The sequence below is a fragment of the Mauremys mutica genome, chromosome 3 (assembly GCF_020497125.1).
Source record: "Mauremys mutica isolate MM-2020 ecotype Southern chromosome 3, ASM2049712v1, whole genome shotgun sequence".
Taxonomy (NCBI): Eukaryota; Metazoa; Chordata; order Testudines; family Geoemydidae; genus Mauremys; species Mauremys mutica.
Window position 1 is genome coordinate 173,131,040 of NC_059074.1, and position 6,492 is coordinate 173,137,531.

Genomic DNA, 6,492 nt, shown 5'->3' on the forward strand with positions numbered 1-6,492 from the left:
CTGGTGGCCTGTACAGTGCAGGAAGAGGGGAGGCAAACATTCACTTCCCCACTAGCTTTAATGAGCAATCGGGACACCTCCTGCAGATTCTGTCTTTCACCACTATTCAGCAGGTTTTTATTGTAGGAAGGATACTGGGACCCAGGGAGGCTTTCATTTCATGGGATAGTGGATATATGGGTAGCTGCATCCTGTTCTATAAGGCATTAAACTCACTATAAATTAACGGAGGGAATAAATTTCTAAAAAAGCAGAATTACATTTGGCTCAGGTGGATCAAGGGCAACGTCCATGCAATGGATTTCAGATTTGATAGTCTGTTCTTCCTCTACGCACAGAATTCCTTATATGGCCCTCCTCACCATAGTGTTGAGGTACCTCCTAATTTAATTACAAGAATGAACAACAAGCAAAACTTCCACTGACATCATCGGGAGTTATACACGTACATATGTAGAGTAGAACATCAGAATCAGATTCAGCCTGTGAACCTGGGAGCAGATTATGCTCAAGCTGCATTTCTAAACGCAGGACTGTCTACTATGAAATCTCTCACTGCATCAAGTAACTGTCCAGGATAAGCAGAGAATGTGCATCTTCATTCGGCTAAAGCTCTAATTATTTAAGCCCTTTCTTGTCTTTAACGTCCTTTGCCATTTAACTCCAGCTGTACACAAGTGGACAGATTTCACACGTCATGGTGGTGCTGGAGAAAGATGGAAAAATGTCTTGCAGTCAGAAAAAAGCAATTTAGTGGATTCCAAAAAATGCATGTAATTCTCAGCCCCCACCCCACGATTTTAGTAACTTAGAAAAGCTTCATGTAGCACAAGTGATCTATATTGTATACCGTGCAAGTGCTGTGATCCAATTTGTAATACACTATATATGAACACAATGGCTCTTCTTAATTCATTCACGGCTTTGAAACTTGTGAAGGCAGCTTTTACTTCAGCACCTACAGATTGGACATTGCTATTATTCCAAAGAGATTTGCTTGCTTATCTTCCCCCCACCCTCCAAATCTATTCTGGTTCTTTCACAACACTCATAACTGTGGTACCAGAGCACCTTTTATTAATTTGTATTTCCCGATTAAAGCACCCACTTGTTAAATGCATGCTTTGAATAGCTCCATATCACTGACAGTGTTTGAAATGACATAACATGTAAGTGGCTGCCGAGCTCCCAGTGAGACATTTTGCAGACACTGGAATTGGCTAGTGGATGAGCTAATTGCAAACTGCTTTCATGTTTCAGTTTATACCACACTATTTCGGGCACAACTCAGGGTGTGAGAGTTTCAAGAAGCATGGCACAAAATACATGGAGCACCAATAACTGACCATAAACAAAACAGATATCAAAGCCTAGAAGCAAGAAAGCTTTGTTAATTAAAGTGACACTTAAAAATATCTTGTATGAAATTTTCCTGTGTTGTTACAAGCACCATCTAAGATCACTATCACTGAAAGAAAGAAATTATATTTTTTGTTGTTTACTGTGTCTATTTGACAGCATTTTGTGTATAGGCAGTTTTCCCTGTTTTTGTGGATCTTTCACACAGCAATGGGGAAGACAAACATTTTTTTAAAAATAAGAGAATGTGATTTTCAGCAATTTTTAGACTTTTAACTCATTTGATTTCAGGTTGACAGTCGCTTTAATAAGTGTCTGTAATAAATGCCATGCCATATTTATGCATTGTGAAAAATGCTTAAGTATTAATGGTGCTAACTCAGTAAAAAAAATTGTTTAAAAGCCATCAAATTCTCAGTTTATTACGAAACTTAAATAGTTTCTTGCAGATGGCACCCTTTATGCAGTGCACTATAGAAAGAAAATTAAAGATGCTCATCAGGCAACTTGTACTGGAGATGACAAACCTTTCAGGCTTCAGCCATAGTGATTCCTTTAGACTGCAGTAGACAAGAAACAATAAAACACACACGGCTGTGACATGCTGTATTTTTGTTTTTTACCTGAAAGCCAAAGATAAACAGTTCACACAGCATTGGTAGCTATTCATTAAGGCAATAATGTTTAAGCAGTGGGTTGGTTTTTTTTTTTGGTTTTTTTTAAATCCCTTAACCCTTTCCAGGCCTAACTAGCTTTAAAAAAGTATCTTTCTTGCATGCACATAAATTTCTATTACATCTTAATAGTTTAATTTGTGTGTGATTCTTTCGAATTGCAGTTTGGCTCCATATTTCATAATATAGCCTTAAATGTAGTTGCCGACAAAGCAAAGCAATTTATCTTTGTGGATTTCACCAATAAATACAACTCTTACATATTTACTTTGGGCTGCAGCTCAGCTTGAAGTTATTTGACATGCATGTTCATAGCACATTTTAGTTTTCGGTTCCTCCTCCTGACAAGAAACTGAACTTTAATAGATTAAAAAAAAATGTATCTATGTATAGGCATATAAGATTTCCCCAGCACACACATGCTCCTATGCACCTTTAGCTGCATTTATCTCATTTCACCAAAGCCATTCCTACCATCATGATTTGCACCTTAAATATTTTTCCATGAATATTTGCTTGAATAAAAGTTAATTTACTTCAGCATCCTTTGTGCCTCATTTATGCTTTCACTTTCCACAGATTTTCTTGTGAATGAGTTTACTGGCAGGAATGTTCAGGGAATCAACATAAGAATAGAAACCAGAAATCTGACTGTAAGGGTTATACTCACCCAATGAGGAAACAGAAATAATGCCACATGACCAAGAGAGCTCAAATTTTATGCAGAGAAGACTCTCAATGACTTGCTTATGAACAATCCACAGATGAAGACTTAATCAGGAAAATTGTAAAGCCATGGCAATTCACAAATAGATACAGCCTAAATTAACTGAACAAAGTATTTGCTATGAATTATTTGCTACACTCTTTTCTAATGTCTGTGCTAGCATTATCTGATAAGACACTTGCTACCTCAGCTGGCCAATGCCTGACAGCAATATCCAGGATGCTCATTACATGCCAGCCATTTTGGGACATGCTCTTCAGCATTCCTCAAGTCACTACTTTTGTTCTCCACAATTTTATCTCCACTATACTGTGTTTTGGGGGGAAAATGTTTTCTAAGCTATTTGTAGTTTGAGCTAAAATCAATAGTGCCCCATGCTTCATCTGGGAGAGGGTGTTGAAGCAAAATATATCACCTTTGTGTGACCAGTTTGGCCTCAGCATGGATTATATAAACAAGAGAGCAGTGAGTAGGAGTTGGGACATGATTTTAGCTCTATACAAAGCTCCGGTAAGACTTATGCTGGAATACTGCATCCCGGTCTGGCGTCCACAAGTAATGGTCTGTGATATAGTAGAGGTGAGACTAGATCATGTAGTGTGTCCTAGTCTAAAGTTGGATCTTCCAGCTAGTAACGCAAGCCCTGGTGCCAAAACCAATGACCTAGAGAAAGTGAGAGCCATTAAAACCATAATCACTTAAAAAGAACAAGGAGTACTTGAAGTGCCACAAGTACTCCTCGTTCTTTTTGCTGATACAGACTAACATGGCTACCACTCTGAAAATAATCACTTATGGGTCCTTTTTGTAGCTTAAAATGATCACTTTTAGTAATATACTGTACTCTTAAAAATAAGCAGTCATTTCATTAACTGTTTTATCAGCTAATCCACAGAAATATATAAAACAGGGGTCGGCAACCTTTCAGAAGTGGTGTGCCGAGTCTTCATTTATTCACTCTAATTTAAGGTTTCACGTGCCAGTAGTACATTTTAACATTTTTAGACAGTCTCTTTCTATAAGTCTATAATATATAACTAAACTATTGTTGTATGTAAAGTAAATAAGGTTTCTAAAATGTTTAAGAAGCTTCATTTAAAATTCAAATTTAAATGCAGAGCCCCCCAGACCAGTGGCCAAGACCCGGGAAGTGTGAGTGCCACTGAAAATCAGCTCGCGTGCCGCCTTCGGCACCCATGCCATAGGTTGCCTACCCCGATGTAAAATGCAAGCAGCTGTTTGGAATGCCTTCTAAGGCCCAATAGCATGACAACCAGGCTAGAGACAGAGATAACAGGCAGTTCACAAACAACAAACTTTGAAACACAGGGCATTTGCTGTTCTAATTAAGAGCGATATGATTGCTTGTCTATTACACAAGACAATAATCAGATTCAGGAGAGGATAATTCATGAGGGCAAAAGCATGGTAGTTATCACCACAAAGGAATCAGATCATTGCTGAGAAAAGAAAAGAACTTATTAAAATCATATTGTTTCTCTTATAATGTATGTTTACTATAATAAATTAATATAAATTAATAATAATAAAATACAAAAAAGTAATACACTTCTTAAATTCCTAACCGCACCGGCCCAAGTCTAGGCCTCTGACTGAGCTCTGCAGGGGAATTTGAGGCGACTTGGAATGATTAAGAATGCCAACATTTCACACCATTTGTTATATTCTGAGCAAAATGACAGTGGCCTTTTGGATCACAGAATATTATAACCGCTCCCCTGCCTTCAGAATGAACAAAGCGTCCCCTTCTTGTGATTTGCTGTGATAGTTTGGCTAAGTATTCTCTTTATTGAGAACAGCATATTTCTGATTAAAATAGGTCTCAATACTGTCAAATGTTTTGGATGTACGTGGCTAACACTTGTCCTTTTAGAAAATGGAATAAAATAAAAGGATATGAATATTTAGCTTTGTGCATTTCACAGGGAATTCATCAATGCTTCCATATTATAAGAGTGCATTATTGCTGCTTTGTAATATGTTCAGTGCCAGAAGCATGATAAATTACCACTGAAAACATTAATGTGCATGACTAACAATAGTAAAGCTATAAATTACCATAATTTTTATGCCCCCTGCAGCTAGTAGTACAACACAGTTTTTCAACCTTGTTTTCATTTGCTGAATGTAGACAAATTTAGAATGTTATTGGTGTCTGCTAGAAAGACATACAAATGCAGATATTGTATTTCCAGGCATGAGAGACTGTGCTCCCTGAAGTATTTATAATATAGACACAAAGACTATGATTGTCATTAAAAAATATAGGGAAAGGAACAACTCCAGTTAATTTTTATGTATCTAATATCTTAATGTATATTTGACTATTAAACTAAAGCTGTTAATTTTTGACAATGGAATGTAACAATCAGGTGTAACATGAAATATTACTAGTGATCTTGCTATGAACATTTTAATATTTGCAGTATAGGCTAGGTCAACAAAATCAAAGGAGAAAAAAAACTTTGCGTAAGTAAAGCTTGCAGATGTACAGCTCATAAGGGAGTGTGCAGTGAGCAGACATTTCTAATCAGATTGTGAGTTTTTACTGTATCCATTGTGCTATTTTTAAAAAAATGCTATTTTAAAAAAATTGATAATTACTTTAGATAGCTGAAGATTTAAAGTTAAGCTAACCTCAGTATTTGAGGTATTCAAGATATTTTCCATAATACACATCGTGAATCATAAGGCAATACTACAGATACTACGGGTAACCCTATTTATTTTAGGCTAAATTGGCTAGTTTTTCCAGAGTATGTGCATTCTCAATAATATATTTGGAAGCAAATTATTTTTGTTATCCCTACAACTTGAAAAAGAAAGTTAAATGTCAGCAATTCCCTGCATAAATCATGCAACAGCACAGCTAAAGGGTGTTCCAAGCTCAGCTTCTGACCTTAAAACTATTCTTAGTTATGTTTCTTGTACCTTATTATTATAGCTGCTTTGTAATATGTGCAATGCCAAAAGCACGATAAGCAGCTATAAGAAGGTATTTTATTAGAGTTGTTCTAATAGGATCTGAGAGGCTGAGCCTGGAACAGATTTCCTGTGTGACCTTAGGCAAGTCACTTACTCTCCCTGTCCCACAGTTACCCATCTGTAAAACAGTATAATACTGTAAATAATAATACTGTCCTCATCCACAGGGCTGTTCGGAGGATGAATATATTAACGATTGAGAGTTGCTCAGTTGCTACGGTAATAGGGGCTACACAAGTACCATTGAATTAAAAGTTGTACCTAACAGCACCAGCCAAGGGGAGCCCTATTGTACTAAGTGTTGTATAGACACATTTACGCTTCACTGCTTTTGATACTTACAGCAAAGAGTGGAAGAAACCAAGCTTCAATTCTTAATCACCTTACTTCCGTACTTACTGGAGAATCTCAGCACCTTATCTAATTGTACATGAGATCAAAGTGTGAAGTTCTTGAAGTCAGATACCACCCCATTATCTCAATGGGGACACTAAGAGAGGGTGCATTGTGGTTTCTGACATCAAAAACTATTGACAGGCTCAGCAGAAGCTTAAGGCATCCTGAAGGGGTCACTTTGTAATGGACTTTGCACACAGATTCCTGGTGGTTGGTTTGCAGAGGGTTGGAATAGAAGCCCCTGCACGAAAGATGAGTTCAGAGAAACCCCTTCTCTTCCTTCCTCTCACAAGGCCCATCATCCGAGAACTCCCCCCAGCATCCATTGTT